Consider the following 17,975-nt stretch of genomic DNA (forward strand, 5'->3'; position numbering starts at 1 on the left):
CAATGGCGTTAGGGAGACGCGATGCAGTGCAAAGCACTTTGAATGGTGAGAAAGACACTATCCAAGTGGAGATAGTTTTCCATAAATGCTGCTGGAGATGCCGGGGATTGAACCCGGGGCCTCATACATGCAAAGCATGCGCTCTACCACTGAGCTACATCCCCACGGCCAAAAAGGCAGGAGACAGCGCAAAGCATCTATTTCTGACCGCCTAATCTTCAACAAGCAAAGTCTAACTTTTTTGGCTTCATGCGCCCCTGAGCAACTTTCATAGTTATATCCAGTTCTTTTATTCATCTATGCTGTAACCTAAGTTGTCTTCATGCACAGCCGAGCAACTAGATCAGCAATGAATCACCATAAAGACGGTTGTTGATCCATGACCGGCATCTCCATCCATCCATCGTCAACCGCTTATGCTGCGTACAGGGTTGCGGGGGCTGGAGCCAATACCAGCTGACATGGGGCGAAAGGCGGGGTACCCCCTGGACAGGTCGCCTGCCCATCGCAGGGCCACACATAGACAAAGAAGCAGGCACACGCAAACCTATGGACAATTTAGAGTCAGCAACTAACCTAGTCCGCATGTCTTTGGAGGGTGGGAGGAAGCCGGAGCACCCGGAGAGAACCCACGCAGACACGCGAGAACGTGCAAACTCCTCACAGAAAGGCCGTGACGACCGGGGCTCGAACCCACGACCTTCTCATGACCAGCATCTGCACCGGTTAAAAGGCAGCTCCCGAGAGTCTTCAGAGTGACATCGCTGGACAGAGGTGAAGCGTTGCACAAGAAAACACCTGCGATGGCCGGGAATCGAACCCGGGTCAACTGCTTGGAAGGCAGCTATGCTCACCACTATACCACCATCGCAGCAGGCAAGCAAGAGTTCCAGCTGTTTGTTTTTTTGTGGTTTTTGAGACAGCCCAGAGTCCTGCACGGTGATGGTCAGCAGTAAAACACAATTCAGATGCACTGGATTGAACCGGGACCTCATACATGCAAAATCATTGCATTACTAACTGTCCATGAAATCCTATGTATGTAACGAATTCTTTAGGCGTATCCTCAGTCTGTTTTTGTCCTGTCCTGTCTCTTTAAGGCCCCCTACTCTGCAGCTGATTGGCTAACCCTAACCCTAACTGGGTCCATCACGTCATGCACCCTGGCCCAAAAAGCCCTACACTGTGAACGAAACGGCTGTGAAACTGTGGATAATTTGTATTTCAGAGTCACAAGCCAGGTGACATGACTTGTTTCACTGTTAGAATTCGATCTATTTGTTACCGTAACATTTGAAATGTGTAGAAGAGCCACACGATTAAATCATTTTAACTTTATCAGTGCTGCATGACTTGTGTGGGACGAAAGAGCTCAAGAGTGATGGGGAACGCCGCCTGAGAGCATCGATTTTTTCCAAGACGTTCTTACAGAACATCAGGAAGCCAAGGACTGAACTGTGGATGACATCATCTTATGAAATGGTCAGATATTCACTACATGGCCGTGGAATGGAAACGGGCCCATGTCGAAGATAGTGAAGGCCATACTGCTCCCAATGGCGTTAGGGAGACGCGATGACCGCCTAATCTTCAACAAGCAAAGTCTAACTTTTTTGGCTTCATGCGCCCCTGAGCAACTTTCATAGTTATATCCAGTTCTCTTTATTCATCTATGCTGTAACCTAAGTTGTCTTCATGCACAGCCGAGCAACTAGATCAGCAATGAATCACCATAAAGACGGTTGTTGATCCCATGACCGGCATCTCCATCCATCCATCGTCAACCGCTTATGCTGCGTACAGGGTTGCGGGGGCTGGAGCCAATACCAGCTGACATGGGGCGAAAGGCGGGGTACCCCCTGGACAGGTCGCCTGTCCATTGCAGGGCCACACATAGACAAAGAAGCAGGCACACGCAAACCTATGGACAATTTAGAGTCAGCAACTAACCTAGTCCGCATGTCTTTGGAGGGTGGGAGGACGCCGGAGCACCCGGAGAGAACCCACGCAGACACGGCGAGAACGTGCAAACTCCTCACAGAAAGGCCGTGACGACCGGGGCTCGAACCCACGACCTTCTCATGACCAGCATCTGCACCGGTTAAAAGGCAGCTCCCGAGAGTCTTCAGAGTGACATCGCTGGACAGAGGTGAAGCGTTGCACAAGAAGTAACAACCTGCGATGGCCGGGAATCGAACCCGGGTCAACTGCTTGGAAGGCAGCTATGCTCACCACTATACCACCATCGCAGCAGGCAAGCAAAGTTCCAGCTGTTTGTTTTTTTGTGGTTTTTGAGACAGCCCAGAGTCCTGCACGGTGATGGTCAGCAGTAAAACACAATTCAGATGCACTGGATTGAACCGGGACCTCATACATGCAAAATCATTGCATTACTAACTGTCCATGAAATCCTATGTATGTAACGAATTCTTTAGGCGTATCCTCAGTCTGTTTTTGTCCTGTCCTGTCTCTTAAGGCCCCCTACTCTGCAGCTGATTGGCTAACCCTAACCCTAACTGGGTCCATCACGTCATGCACCCTGGCCCAAAAAGCCCTACACTGTGAACGAAACGGCTGTGAAACTGTGGATAATTTGTATTTCAGAGTCACAAGCCAGGTGACATGACTTGTTTCACTGTTAGAATTCGATCTATTTGTTACCGTAACATTTGAAATGTGTAGAAGAGCCACACGATTAAATCATTTTAACTTTATCAGTGCTGCATGACTTGTGTGGGACGAAAGAGCTCAAGAGTGATGGGGAACGCCACCTGAGAGCATCGATTTTTTCCAAGACGTTCTTACAGAACATCAGGAAGCCAAGGACTGAACTGTGGATGACATCATCTTATGAAATGGTCAGATATTCACTACATGGCCGTGGAATGGAAACGGGCCCATGTCGAAGATAGTGAAGGCCATACTGCTCCCAATGGCGTTAGGGAGACGCGATGACCGCCTAATCTTCAACAAGCAAAGTCTAACTTTTTTGGCTTCATGCGCCCCTGAGCAACTTTCATAGTTATATCCAGTTCTCTTTATTCATCTATGCTGTAACCTAAGTTGTCTTCATGCACAGCCGAGCAACTAGATCAGCAATGAATCACCATAAAGACGGTTGTTGATCCCATGACCGGCATCTCCATCCATCCATCGTCAACCGCTTATGCTGCGTACAGGGTTGCGGGGGCTGGAGCCAATACCAGCTGACATGGGGCGAAAGGCGGGGTACCCCCTGGACAGGTCGCCTGTCCATTGCAGGGCCACACATAGACAAAGAACAGCACACGCAAACCTATGGACAATTTAGAGTCAGCAACTAACCTAGTCCGCATGTCTTTGGAGGGTGGGAGGACGCCGAGCACCCGGAGAGAACCCACGCAGACACGGCGAGAACGTGCAAACTCCTCACAGAAAGGCCGTGACGACCGGGGCTCGAACCCACGACCTTCTCATGACCAGCATCTGCACCGGTTAAAAGGCAGCTCCCGAGAGTCTTCAGAGTGACATCGCTGGACAGAGGTGAAGCGTTGCACAAGAAGTAACAACCTGCGATGGCCGGGAATCGAACCCGGGTCAACTGCTTGGAAGGCAGCTATGCTCACCACTATACCACCATCGCAGCAGGCAAGCAAAGAGTTCCAGCTGTTTGTTTTTTTGTGGTTTTTGAGACAGCCCAGATCCTGCACGGTGATGGTCAGCAGTAAAACAATTCAGATGCACTGGATTGAACCGGGACCTCATACATGCAAAATCATTGCATTACTAACTGTCCATGAAATCCTATGTATGTAACGAATTCTTTAGGCATATCCTCAGTCTGTTTTTGTCCTGTCCTGTCTCTTTAAGGCCCCCTACTCTGCAGCTGATTGGCTAACCCTAACCCTAACTGGGTCCATCACGTCATGCACCCTGGCCCAAAAAGCCCTACACTGTGAAGAAACGGCTGTGAAACTGTGGATAATTTGTATTTCAGAGTCACAAGCCAGGTGACATGACTTGTTTCACTGTTAGAATTCGATCTATTTGTTACCGTAACATTTGAAATGTCTAGAAGAGCCACACGATTAATCATTTTAACTTTATCAGTGCTGCATGACTTGTGTGGGACGAAAGAGCTCAAGAGTGATGGGAAACGCCACCTGAGTGCATGATTTTTTCCAAGACGTTCTTACAGAACATCCAGAAGCCAAGGACTGAACTGTGTATGACATCATCCTATGAAATGAATTGTTTGGTCAGATATTCACTACATGGCCGTGGAATGGAAACGGAAATACATGCAAAATCATTGCATTACTAACTGTCCATGAAATCATATGTATGTAACGAATTCTTTAGGCATATCCTCACTCTGTTTTGTGCTTTGTGTGATACTTGCGCAATACTACAGTCCTGTCTCTTTAAGGCCCCCTACCGTGCAGCTGACTGGCTAACCATAACCCTGACCGGGTCCATCACGTCATGCACCCTGGCCCAAAAAGCCCTACACTGTGAACGAAACGGCTGTGAAACTGTGGATAATTTGTATTTCAGAGTCACAAGCCAGGTGACATGACTTGTTTCACTGTTAGAATTCGATCTATTTGTTACCGTAACATTTGAAATGTGGAGAAGAGCCACACGATTAAATCATTTTAACTTTATCAGTGCTGCATGACTTGTGTGGGACGAAAGAGCTCAAGAGTGATGGGGAACGCCACCTGAGAGCATCGATTTTTTCCAAGACGTTCTTACAGAACATCAGGAAGCCAAGGACTGAACTGTGGATGACATCATCTTATGAAATGGTCAGATATTCACTACATGGCCGTGGAATGGAAACGGGCCCATGTCGAAGATAGTGAAGGCCATACTGCTCCCAATGGCGTTAGGAGACGCGATGACCGCCTATCTTCAACAAGCAAAGTCTAACTTTTTTGGCTTCATGCGCCCCTGAGCAACTTTCATAGTTATATCCAGTTCTCTTTATTCATCTATGCTGTAACCTAAGTTGTCTTCATGCACAGCCGAGCAACTAGATCAGCAATGAATCACCATAAAGACGGTTGTTGATCCCATGACCGGCATCTCCATCCATCCATCGTCAACCGCTTATGCTGCGTACAGGGTTGCGGGGGCTGGAGCCAATACCAGCTGACATGGGGCGAAAGGCGGGGTACCCCCTGGACAGGTCGCCTGTCCATTGCAGGGCCACACATAGACAAAGAAGCAGGCACACGCAAACCTATGGACAATTTAGAGTCAGCAACTAACCTAGTCCGCATGTCTTTGGAGGGTGGGAGGACGCCGGAGCACCCGGAGAGAACCCACGCAGACACGGCGAAACGTGCAAACTCCTCACAGAAGGCCGTGACGACCGGGGCTCGAACCCACGACCTTCTCATGACCAGCATCTGCACCGGTTAAAAGGCAGCTCCCGAGAGTCTTCAGAGTGACATCGCTGGACAGAGTGAAGCGTTGCACAAGAAGTAACAACCTGCGATGGCCGGGAATCGAACCCGGGTCAACTGCTTGGAAGGCAGCTATGCTCACCACTATACCACCATCGCAGCAGGCAAGCAAAGAGTTCCAGCTGTTTGTTTTTTTGTGGTTTTTGAGACAGCCCAGAGTCCTGCACGGTGATGGTCAGCAGTAAAACCACAATTCAGATGCACTGGATTGAACCGGGACCTCATACATGCAAAATCATTGCATTACTAACTGTCCATGAATCCTATGTATGTAACGAATTCTTTAGGCGTATCCTCAGTCTGTTTTTGTCCTGTCCTGTCTCTTTAAGGCCCCCTACTCTGCAGCTGATTGGCTAACCCTAACCCTAACTGGGTCCATCACGTCATGCACCCTGGCCCAAAAAGCCCTACACTGTGAACGAAACGGCTGTGAAACTGTGGATAATTTGTATTTCAGAGTCACAAGCCAGGTGACATGACTTGTTTCACTGTTAGAATTCGACCTATTTGTTACCGTAACATTTGAAATGTGGAGAAGAGCCACACGATTAAATCATTTTAACTTTATCAGTGCTGCATGACTTGTGTGGGACGAAAGAGCTCAAGAGTGATGGGGAACGCCACCTGAGAGCATCGATTTTTTCCAAGACGTTCTTACAGAACATCAGGAAGCCAAGGACTGAACTGTGGATGACATCATCTTATGAAATGGTCAGATATTCACTACATGGCCGTGGAATGGAAACGGGCCCATGTCGAAGATAGTGAAGGCCATACTGCTCCCAATGGCGTTAGGGAGACGCGATGACCGCCTAATCTTCAACAAGCAAAGTCTAACTTTTTGGCTTCATGCGCCCCTGAGCAACTTTCATAGTTATATCCAGTACTCTTTATTCATCTATGCTGTAACCTAAGTTGTCTTCATGCACAGCCGAGCAACTAGATCAGCAATGAATCACCATAAAGACGGTTGTTGATCCCATGACCGGCATCTCCATCCATCCATCGTCAACCGCTTATGCTGCGTACAGGGTTGCGGGGGCTGGAGCCAATACCAGCTGACATGGGGCGAAAGGCGGGTACCCCCTGGACAGGTCGCCTGTCCATTGCAGGGCCACACATAGACAAAGAAGCAGGCACACGCAAACCTATGGACAATTTAGAGTCAGCAACTAACCTAGTCCGCATGTCTTTGGAGGGTGGGAGGAAGCCGGAGCACCCGGAGAGAACCCACGCAGACACGGCGAGAACGTGCAAACTCCTCACAGAAAGGCCGTGACGACCGGGGCTCGAACCCACGACCTTCTCATGACCAGCATCTGCACCGGTTAAAAGGCAGCTCCCGAGAGTCTTCAGAGTGACATCGCTGGACAGAGGTGAAGCGTTGCACAAGAAGTAACAACCTGCGATGGCCGGGAATCGAACCTGGGTCAACTGCTTGGAAGGCAGCTATGCTCACCACTATACCACCATCGCAGCAGGCAAGCAAAGAGTTCCAGCTGTTTGTTTTTTTGTGTTTTTTGAGACAGCCCCGAGTCCTGCACGGTGATGGTCAGCAGTAAAACACAATTCAGATGCACTGGATTGAACCGGGACCTCATACATGCAAAATCATTGCATTAGTAACTGTCCATGAAATCCTATGTATGTAACGAATTCTTTAGGCGTATCCTCAGTCTGTTTTTGTCCTGTCCTGTCTCTTTAAGGCCCCCTACTCTGCAGCTGATTGGCTAACCCTAACCCTAACTGGGTCCATCACGTCATGCACCCTGGCCCAAAAAGCCCTACACTGTGAACGAAACGGCTGTGAAACTGTGGATAATTTGTATTTCAGAGTCACAAGCCAGGTGACATGACTTGTTTCACTGTTAGAATTCGATCTATTTGTTACCGTAACATTTGAAATGTGGAGAAGAGCACACGATTAAATCATTTTAACTTTATCAGTGCTGCATGACTTGTGTGGGACGAAAGAGCTCAAGAGTGATGGGAACGCCACCTGAGAGCATCGATTTTTTCCAAGACGTTCTTACAGAACATCAGGAAGCCAAGGACTGAACTGTGGATGACATCATCTTATGAAATGGTCAGATATTCACTACATGGCCGTGGAATGGAAACGGGCCCATGTCGAAGATAGTGAAGGCCATACTGCTCCCAATGGCGTTAGGGAGACGCGATGACCGCCTAATCTTCAACAAGCAAAGTCTAACTTTTTTGGCTTCATGCGCCCCTGAGCAACTTTCATAGTTATATCCAGTTCTCTTTATTCATCTATGCTGTAACCTAAGTTGTCTTCATGCACAGCCGAGCAACTAGATCAGCAATGAATCACCATAAAGACGGTTGTTGATCCCATGACCGCATCTCCATCCATCCATCGTCAACCGCTTATGCTGCGTACAGGGTTGCGGGGGCTGGAGCCAATACCAGCTGACATGGGGCGAAAGGCGGGGTACCCCCTGGACAGGTCGCCTGTCCATTGCAGGGCCACACATAGACAAAGAAGCAGGCACACGCAAACCTATGGACAATTTAGAGTCAGCAACTAACCTAGTCCGCATGTCTTTGGAGGGTGGGAGGAAGCCGGAGCACCCGGAGAGAACCCACGCAGACACGGCGAGAACGTGCAAACTCCTCACAGAAAGACTCCCCGTGACGACCGGGCTCGAACCCACGACCTTCTCATGACCAGCATCTGCACCGGTTAAAAGGCAGCTCCCGAGAGTCTTCAGAGTGACATCGCTGGACAGAGGTGAAGCGTTGCACAAGAAGAAACCACCTGCGATGGCCGGGAATCGAACCCGGGTCAACTGCTTGGAAGGCAGCTATGCTCACCACTATACCACCATCGCAGCAGGCAAGCAAAGAGTTCCAGCTGTTTGTTTTTTTGTGGTTTTTGAGACAGCCCAGAGTCCTGCACGGTGATGGTCAGCAGTAAAACACAATTCAGATGCACTGGATTGAACCGGGACCTCATACATGCAAAATCATTGCATTACTAACTGTCCATGAAATCCTATGTATGTAACGAATTCTTTAGGCGTATCCTCAGTCTGTTTTTGTCCTGTCCTGTCTCTTTAAGGCCCCCTACTCTGCAGCTGATTGGCTAACCCTAACCCTAACTGGGTCCATCACGTCATGCACCCTGGCCCAAAAAGCCCTACACTGTGAACGAAACGGCTGTGAAACTGTGGATAATTTGTATTTCAGAGTCACAAGCCAGGTGACATGACTTGTTTCACTGTTAGAATTCGATCTATTTGTTACCGTAACATTTGAAATGTGTAGAAGAGCCACACGATTAAATCATTTTAACTTTATCAGTGCTGCATGACTTGTGTGGGATGAAAGAGCTCAAGAGTGATGGGAAACGCCACCTGAGTGCATGATTTTTTCCAAGACGTTCTTACAGAACATCCAGAAGCCAAGGACTGAACTGTGTATGACATCATCCTATGAAATGAATTGTTTGGTCAGATATTCACTACATGGCCGTGGAATGGAAACGGAAATACATGCAAATCATTGCATTACTAACTGTCCATGAAATCGTATGTATGTAACGAATTCTTTAGGCATATCCTCACTCTGTTTTTGTGCTTTGTGTGATACTTGCGCAATACTACAGTCCTGTCTCTTTAAGGCCCCCTACCGTGCAGCTGACTGGCTAACCATAACCCTGACCGGGTCCATCACGTCATGCACCCTGGCCCAAAAAGCCCTTCTGTTACCGTAACATTTGAAATGTGTAGAAGAGCCACACGATTAAATCATTTTAACTTTATCAGTGCCACATCGCTGGACAGAGGTGAAGCGTTGCACAAGAAGTAACACCTGCAATGGCCGGGAATCGAACCCGGGTCAACTGCTTGGAAGGCAGCTATGCTCACCACTATACCACCATCGCTGCAGGCAAGCAAGAGTTCCAGCTGTTTGTTTTTTTGTGTTTTTGAGACAGCCCCGAGTCCTGCACGGTGATGGTCAGCAGTAAAACACAATTCAGATGCACTGGATTGAACCGGGACCTCATACATGCAAAATCATTGCATTACTAACTGTCCATGAAATCCTATGTATGTAACGAATTCTTTAGGCGTATCCTCAGTCTGTTTTTGTCCTGTCCTGTCTCTTTAAGGCCCCCTACTCTGCAGCTGATTGGCTAACCCTAACCCTAACTGGGTCCATCACGTCATGCACCCTGGCCCAAAAAGCCCTACACTGTGAACGAAACGGCTGTGAAACTGTGGATAATTTGTATTTCAGAGTCACAAGCCAGGTGACATGACTTGTTTCACTGTTAGAATTCGATCTATTTGTTACCGTAACATTTGAAATGTGGAGAAGAGCCACACGATTAAATCATTTTAACTTTATCAGTGCTGCATGACTTGTGTGGGATGAAAGAGCTCAAGAGTGATGGGAAACGCCACCTGAGTGCATGATTTTTTCCAAGACGTTCTTACAGACATCCAGAAGCCAAGGACTGAACTGTGTATGACATCATCCTATGAAATGAATTGTTTGGTCAGATATTCACTACATGGCCGTGGAATGGAAACGGAAATACATGCAAAATCATTGCATTACTAACTGTCCATGAAATCGTATGTATGTAACGAATTCTTTAGGCATATCCTCACTCTGTTTTTGTGCTTTGTGTGATACCTGCGCAATACTACAGTCCTGTCTCTTTAAGGCCCCCTACCGTGCAGCTGACTGGCTAACCATAACCCTGACCGGGTCCATCACGTCATGCACCCTGGCCCAAAAAGCCCTTCTGTTACCGTAACATTTGAAATGTGTAGAAGAGCCACACGATTAAATCATTTTAACTTTATCAGTGCTACATCGCTGGACAGAGGTGAAGCGTTGCACAAGAAGTAACACCTGCATGGCCGGGATCGACCCGGGTCAACTGCTTGGAAGCAGCTATGCTCACCACTATACCACCATCGCTGCCGGCAAGCAAGATTTCCAGCTGTTTGTTTTTTTGTGTTTTTTGAGACAGCCCCGAGTCCTGCACGGTGATGGTCAGCAGTAAACACAATTCAGATGCACTGGATTGAACCGGGACCTCATACATGCAAAATCATTGCATTACTAACTGTCCATGAAATCCTATGTATGTAACGAATTCTTTAGGCGTATCCTCAGTCTGTTTTTGTCCTGTCCTGTCTCTTTAAGGCCCCCTACTCTGCAGCTGATTGGCTAACCCTAACCCTAACTGGGTCCATCACGTCATGCACCCTGGCCCAAAAAGCCCTACACTGTGAACGAAACGGCTGTGAAACTGTGGATAATTTGTATTTCAGAGTCACAAGCCAGGTGACATGACTTGTTTCACTGTTAGAATTCGATCTATTTGTTACCGTAACATTTGAAATGTGGAGAAGAGCCACACGATTAAATCATTTTAACTTTATCAGTGCTGCATGACTTGTGTGGGACGAAAGAGCTCAAGAGTGATGGGGAACGCCACCTGAGAGCATCGATTTTTTCCAAGACGTTCTTACAGAACATCAGGAAGCCAAGGACTGAACTGTGGATGACATCATCTTATGAAATGGTCAGATATTCACTACATGGCCGTGGAATGGAAACGGGCCCATGTCGAAGATAGTGAAGGCCATACTGCTCCCAATGGCGTTAGGGAGACGCGATGACCGCCTAATCTTCAACAAGCAAAGTCTAACTTTTTTGGCTTCATGCGCCCCTGAGCAACTTTCATAGTTATATCCAGTACTCTTTATTCATCTATGCTGTAACCTAAGTTGTCTTCATGCACAGCCGAGCAACTAGATCAGCAATGAATCACCATAAAGACGGTTGTTGATCCCATGACCGGCATCTCCATCCATCCATCGTCAACCGCTTATGCTGCGTACAGGGTTGCGGGGGCTGGAGCCAATCCAGCTGACATGGGGCGAAAGGCGGGGTACCCCCTGGACAGGTCGCCTGTCCATCGCAGGGCCACACATAGACAAAGAAGCAGGCACACGCAAACCTATGGACAATTTAGAGTCAGCAACTAACCTAGTCCGCATGTCTTTGGAGGGTGGGAGGAAGCCGGAGCACCCGGAGAGAACCCACGCAGACACGGCGAGAACGTGCAAACTCCTCACAGAAAGGCCGTGACGACCGGGGCTCGAACCCACGACCTTCTCATGACCAGCATCTGCACCGGTTAAAAGGCAGCTCCCGAGAGTCTTCAGAGTGACATCGCTGGACAGAGGTGAAGCGTTGCACAAGAAGTAACAACCTGCGATGGCCGGGAATCGAACCCGGGTCAACTGCTTGGAAGGCAGCTATGCTCACCACTATACCACCATCGCAGCAGGCAAGCAAAGTTCCAGCTGTTTGTTTTTTTGTGGTTTTTGAGACAGCCCAGAGTCCTGCACGGTGATGGTCAGCAGTAAAACACAATTCAGATGCACTGGATTGAACCGGGACCTCATACATGCAAAATCATTGCATTACTAACTGTCCATGAAATCCTATGTATGTAACGAATTCTTTAGGCGTATCCTCAGTCTGTTTTTGTCCTGTCCTGTCTCTTTAAGGCCCCCTACTCTGCAGCTGATTGGCTAACCCTAACCCTAACTGGGTCCATCACGTCATGCACCCTGGCCCAAAAAGCCCTACACTGTGAAAGAAACGGCTGTGAAACTGTGGATAATTTGTATTCAGAGTCACAAGCCAGGTGACATGACTTGTTTCACTGTTAGAATTCGATCTATTTGTTACCGTAACATTTGAAATGTCTAGAAGAGCCACACGATTAAATCATTTTAACTTTATCAGTGCTGCATGACTTGTGTGGGATGAAAGAGCTCAAGAGTGATGGGAAACGCCACCTGAGTGCATGATTTTTTCCAAGACGTTCTTACAGAACATCCAGAAGCCAAGGACTGAACTGTGTATGACATCATCCTATGAAATGAATTGTTTGGTCAGATATTCACTACATGGCCGTGGAATGGAAACGGAAATACATGCAAAATCATTGCATTACTAACTGTCCATGAAATCGTATGTATGTAACGAATTCTTTAGGCATATCCTCACTCTGTTTTTGTGCTTTGTGTGATACTGCGCAATACTACAGTCCTGTCTCTTTAAGGCCCCCTACCGTGCAGCTGACTGGCTAACCATAACCCTGACCGGGTCCATCACGTCATGCACCCTGGCCCAAAAAGCCCTTCTGTTACCGTAACATTTGAAATGTGTAGAAGCCACACGATTAAATCATTTTAACTTTATCAGTGCTACATCGCTGGACAGAGGTGAAGCGTTGCACAAGAAGTAACGACCTGCATGGCCGGGAATCGAACCCGGGTCAACTGCTTGGAAGGCAGCTATGCTCACCACTATACCACCATCGCTGCCGGCAAGCAAAGATTTCCAGCTGTTTGTTTTTTTGTGTTTTTGAGACAGCCCGAGTCCTGCACGGTGATGGTCAGCAGTAAAACACAATTCAGATGCACTGGATTGAACCGGGACCTCATACATGCAAAATCATTGCATTACTAACTGTCCATGAAATCCTATGTATGTAACGAATTCTTTAGGCGTATCCTCAGTCTGTTTTTGTCCTGTCCTGTCTCTTTAAGGCCCCCTACTCTGCAGCTGATTGGCTAACCCTAACCCTAACTGGGTCCATCACGTCATGCACCCTGGCCCAAAAGCCCTACACTGTGAACGAAACGGCTGTGAAACTGTGGATAATTTGTATTTCAGAGTCACAAGCCAGGTGACATGACTTGTTTCACTGTTAGAATTCGATCTATTTGTTACCGTAACATTTGAAATGTGGAGAAGAGCCACACGATTAAATCATTTTAACTTTATCAGTGCTGCATGACTTGTGTGGGACGAAAGAGCTCAAGAGTGATGGGAACGCCACCTGAGAGCATCGATTTTTTCCAAGACGTTCTTACAGAACATCAGGAAGCCAAGGACTGAACTGTGGATGACATCATCTTATGAAATGGTCAGATATTCACTACATGGCCGTGGAATGGAAACGGGCCCATGTCGAAGATAGTGAAGGCCATACTGCTCCCAATGGCGTTAGGGAGACGCGATGACCGCCTAATCTTCAACAAGCAAAGTCTAACTTTTTTGGCTTCATGCGCCCCTGAGCAACTTTCATAGTTATATCCAGTTCTCTTTATTCATCTATGCTGTAACCTAAGTTGTCTTCATGCACAGCCGAGCAACTAGATCAGCAATGAATCACCATAAAGACGGTTGTTGATCCCATGACCGGCATCTCCATCCATCCATCGTCAACCGCTTATGCTGCGTACAGGGTTGCGGGGGCTGGAGCCAATCCCAGCTGACATGGGGCGAAAGGCGGGGTACCCCCTGGACAGGTCGCCTGTCCATCGCAGGGCCACACATAGACAAAGAAGCAGGCACACGCAAACCTATGGACAATTTAGAGTCAGCAACTAACCTAGTCCGCATGTCTTTGGAGGGTGGGAGGAAGCCGGAGCACCCGGAGAGAACCCACGCAGACACGGCGAGAACGTGCAAACTCCTCACAGAAAGGCTCGTGACGACCGGGGCTCGAACCCACGACCTTCTCATGACCAGCATCTGCACCGGTTAAAAGGCAGCTCCCGAGAGTCTTCAGAGTGACATCGCTGGACAGAGGTGAAGCGTTGCACAAGAAGTAACAACCTGCGATGGCCGGGAATCGAACCCGGGTCAACTGCTTGGAAGGCAGCTATGCTCACCACTATACCACCATCGCAGCAGGCAAGCAAAGAGTTCCAGCTGTTTGTTTTTTTGTGGTTTTTGAGACAGCCCAGAGTCCTGCACGGTGATGGTCAGCAGTAAAACACAATTCAGATGCACTGGATTGAACCGGGACCTCATACATGCAAATCATTGCATTACTAACTGTCCATGAAATCCTATGTATGTAACGAATTCTTTAGGCGTATCCTCAGTCTGTTTTTGTCCTGTCCTGTCTCTTTAAGGCCCCCTACTCTGCAGCTGATTGGCTAACCCTAACCCTAACTGGTCCATCACGTCATGCACCCTGGCCCAAAAAGCCCTACACTGTGAACGAAACGGCTGTGAACTGTGGATAATTTGTATTTCAGAGTCACAAGCCAGGTGACATATGACTTGTTTCACTGTTAGAATTCGACTATTTGTTACCGTAACATTTGAAATGTGTAGAAGAGCCACACGATTAAATCATTTTAACTTTATCAGTGCTGCATGACTTGTGTGGGACGAAAAGCTCAAGAGTGATGGGGAACGCCACCTGAGAGCATCGATTTTTTCCAAGACGTTCTTACAGAACATCAGGAAGCCAAGGACTGAACTGTGGATGACATCATCTTATGAAATGGTCAGATATTCACTACATGGCCGTGGAATGGAACGGGCCCATGTCGAAGATAGTGAAGGCCATACTGCTCCCAATGGCGTTAGGGAGACGCGATGACCGCCTAATCTTCAACAAGCAAAGTCTAACTTTTTTGGCTTCATGCGCCCCTGAGCAACTTTCATAGTTATATCCAGTACTCTTTATTCATCTATGCTGTAACCTAAGTTGTCTTCATGCACAGCCGAGCAACTAGATCAGCAATGAATCACCATAAAGACGGTTGTTGATCCCATGACCGGCATCTCCATCCATCCATCGTCAACCGCTTATGCTGCGTACAGGGTTGCGGGGGCTGAGCCAATACCAGCTGACATGGGGCGAAAGGCGGGGTACCCCCTGGACAGGTCGCCTGTCCATTGCAGGGCCACACATAGACAAAGAAGCAGGCACACGCAAACCTATGGACAATTTAGAGTCAGCAACTAACCTAGTCCGCATGTCTTTGGAGTGGGAGGAAGCCGGAGCACCCGGAGAGAACCCACGCAGACACGGCGAGAACGTGCAAACTCCTCACAGAAAGGCCGTGACGACCGGGGCTCGAACCCACGACCTTCTCATGACCAGCATCTGCACCGGTTAAAAGGCAGCTCCCGAAGTCTTCAGAGTGACATCGCTGGACAGAGGTGAAGCGTTGCACAAGAAGTAACACCTGCGATGGCCGGGAATCGAACCCGGGTCAACTGCTTGGAAGGCAGCTATGCTCACCACTATACCACCATCGCAGCAGGCAAGCAAAGAGTTCCAGCTGTTTGTTTTTTTGTGGTTTTTGAGACAGCCCGAGTCCTGCACGGTGATGGTCAGCAGTAAAACACAATTCAGATGCACTGGATTGAACCGGGACCTCATACATGCAAAATCATTGCATTACTAACTGTCCATGAAATCCTATTATGTAACGAATTCTTTAGGCGTATCCTCAGTCTGTTTTTGTCCTGTCCTGTCTCTTTAAGGCCCCCTACTCTGCAGCTGATTGGCTAACCCTAACCCTAACTGGGTCCATCACGTCATGCACCCTGGCCCAAAAGCCCTACACTGTGAAGAAACGGCTGTGAAACTGTGGATAATTTGTATTTCAGAGTCACAAGCCAGGTGACATGACTTGTTTCACTGTTAGAATTCGATCTATTTGTTACCGTAACATTTGAAATGTGAGAAGAGCCACACGATTAAATCATTTTAACTTTATCAGTGCTGCATGACTTGTGTGGGATGAAAGAGCTCAAGAGTGATGGGAACGCCACCTGAGTGCATGATTTTTTCCAAGACGTTCTTACAGAACATCCAGAAGCCAAGGACTGAACTGTGTATGACATCATCCTATGAAATGAATTGTTTGGTCAATATTCACTACATGGCCGTGGAATGGAAACGGAAATACATGCAAAATCATTGCATTACTAACTGTCCATGAAATCGTATGTATGTAACGAATTCTTTAGGCATATCCTCACTCTGTTTTTGTGCTTTGTGTGATACTGCGCAATACTACAGTCCTGTCTCTTTAAGGCCCCCTACCGTGCAGCTGACTGGCTAACCATAACCCTGACCGGGTCCATCACGTCATGCACCCTGGCCCAAAAGCCCTTCTGTTACCGTAACATTTGAAATGTGTAGAAGAGCCACACGATTAAATTTTAACTTTATCAGTGCTACATCGCTGGACAGAGGTGAAGCGTTGCACAAGAAGTAACGACCTGCAATGGCCGGGAATCGAACCCGGGTCAACTGCTTGGAAGGCAGCTATGCTCACCACTATACCACCATCGCTGCGGCAAGCAAAGAGTTCCAGCTGTTTGTTTTTTTTGTGTTTTTTGAGACAGCCCCGAGTCCTGCACGGTGATGGTCAGCAAAACACAATTCAGATGCACTGGATTGAACCGGACCTCATACATGCAAAATCATTGCATTACTAACTGTCCATGAAATCCTATGTATGTAACGAATTCTTTAGGCGTATCCTCAGTCTGTTTTTGTCCTGTCCTGTCTCTTTAAGGCCCCTACTCTGCAGCTGATTGGCTAACCCTAACCCTAACTGGGTCCATCACGTCATGCCCCTGGCCCAAAAAGCCCTACACTGTGAACGAAACGGCTGTGAAACTGTGGATAATTTGTATTTCAGAGTCACAAGCCAGGTGACATGACTTGTTTCACTGTTAGAATTCGATCTATTTGTTACCGTAACTTTGAAATGTGGAGAAGAGCCACACGATTAAATCATTTTAACTTTATCATGCTGCATGACTTGTGTGGACGAAGAGCTCAAGAGTGATGGGAACGCCACCTGAGAGCATCGATTTTTCCAAGACGTTTACAGAACATCAGGAAGCCAAGGACTGAACTGTGGATGACATCATCTTATGAAATGGTCAGATATTCACTACATGGCCGTGGAATGGAAACGGGCCCATTCGAAGATAGTGAAGGCCATACTGCTCCCAATGGCGTTAGGGAGACGCATGACCGCCTAATCTTCAACGCAAAGTCTAACTTTTTTGGCTTCATGCCCCCTGAGCAACTTTCATAGTTATATCCAGTTCTCTTTATTCATCTATGCTGTAACCTAAGTTGTCTTCATGCACAGCCGAGCAACTAGATCAGCAATGATCACCATAAAGACGGTTGTTGATCCCATGACCGTCATCTCCATCCCCATCGTCAACCGCTTATGCTGCGTACAGGGTTGCGGGGGCTGGAGCCAATAACAGCTGACATGGGGCGAAAGGCGGGGACCCCCTGGACAGGTCGCCTGTCCTTGCAGGGCCACACATAGACAAAGAAGCAGGCACACGCAAACCTATGGACAATTTAGAGTCAGCACTACCTAGTCCCATGTCTTTGGAGGTGGGAGGAAGCCGGAGCACCCGGAGAGAACCCACGCAGACACGGCGAGAACGTGCAACTCCTCACAGAAAGACTCCCCGTGACGACCGGGCTCGAACCCACGACCTTCTCATGACCAGCATCTGCACCGGTTAAAAGGCAGCTCCCGAGAGTCTTCAGAGTGACATCGCTGGACAGAGTGAAGCGTTGCACAAGAAGTAACAACCTGCGATGGCCGGGATCGAACCCGGGTCAACTGCTTGGAAGGCAGCTATGCTCACCACTATACCACC

The 17,975-nt window shown here is 48.1% G+C and overlaps 13 non-coding genes across 13 annotated transcripts; all 13 read right to left on the bottom strand.

The window, feature by feature from the left end:
- Positions 1-92: 92 nt before the first annotated feature.
- On the bottom strand, positions 93-164 carry trnaa-ugc. The gene has a single exon. It is a non-coding gene; the product is annotated as a tRNA-Ala (tRNA).
- Positions 165-799: 635 nt separating this feature from the next.
- On the bottom strand, positions 800-871 carry trnag-ucc. The gene has a single exon. It is a non-coding gene; the product is annotated as a tRNA-Gly (tRNA).
- A 1,306-nt stretch (positions 872-2,177) lies between these two features.
- trnag-ucc lies at positions 2,178-2,249 on the bottom strand. The gene has a single exon. It is a non-coding gene; the product is annotated as a tRNA-Gly (tRNA).
- Positions 2,250-3,550: 1,301 nt separating this feature from the next.
- trnag-ucc lies at positions 3,551-3,622 on the bottom strand. Its single transcript has one exon. It is a non-coding gene; the product is annotated as a tRNA-Gly (tRNA).
- Positions 3,623-5,480: 1,858 nt separating this feature from the next.
- trnag-ucc lies at positions 5,481-5,552 on the bottom strand. The gene has a single exon. It is a non-coding gene; the product is annotated as a tRNA-Gly (tRNA).
- Positions 5,553-6,857: 1,305 nt separating this feature from the next.
- Positions 6,858-6,929, bottom strand: trnag-ucc. The gene has a single exon. It is a non-coding gene; the product is annotated as a tRNA-Gly (tRNA).
- A 1,307-nt stretch (positions 6,930-8,236) lies between these two features.
- Positions 8,237-8,308, bottom strand: trnag-ucc. The gene has a single exon. It is a non-coding gene; the product is annotated as a tRNA-Gly (tRNA).
- A 983-nt stretch (positions 8,309-9,291) lies between these two features.
- On the bottom strand, positions 9,292-9,363 carry trnag-ucc. Its single transcript has one exon. It is a non-coding gene; the product is annotated as a tRNA-Gly (tRNA).
- A 2,353-nt stretch (positions 9,364-11,716) lies between these two features.
- Positions 11,717-11,788, bottom strand: trnag-ucc. Its single transcript has one exon. It is a non-coding gene; the product is annotated as a tRNA-Gly (tRNA).
- Positions 11,789-12,767: 979 nt separating this feature from the next.
- On the bottom strand, positions 12,768-12,838 carry trnag-ucc. The gene has a single exon. It is a non-coding gene; the product is annotated as a tRNA-Gly (tRNA).
- Positions 12,839-14,142: 1,304 nt separating this feature from the next.
- trnag-ucc lies at positions 14,143-14,214 on the bottom strand. Its single transcript has one exon. It is a non-coding gene; the product is annotated as a tRNA-Gly (tRNA).
- Positions 14,215-15,512: 1,298 nt separating this feature from the next.
- On the bottom strand, positions 15,513-15,584 carry trnag-ucc. Its single transcript has one exon. It is a non-coding gene; the product is annotated as a tRNA-Gly (tRNA).
- A 973-nt stretch (positions 15,585-16,557) lies between these two features.
- On the bottom strand, positions 16,558-16,629 carry trnag-ucc. Its single transcript has one exon. It is a non-coding gene; the product is annotated as a tRNA-Gly (tRNA).
- Positions 16,630-17,975: the final 1,346 nt, after the last annotated feature.

This window comes from Micropterus salmoides, unplaced genomic scaffold (assembly GCF_014851395.1).
Source record: "Micropterus salmoides isolate LMB-PRFRI ecotype aquatic unplaced genomic scaffold, ASM1485139v1 Ms_hic_scaffold_4209, whole genome shotgun sequence".
Classification (NCBI taxonomy): Eukaryota; Metazoa; Chordata; class Actinopteri; order Centrarchiformes; family Centrarchidae; genus Micropterus; species Micropterus salmoides.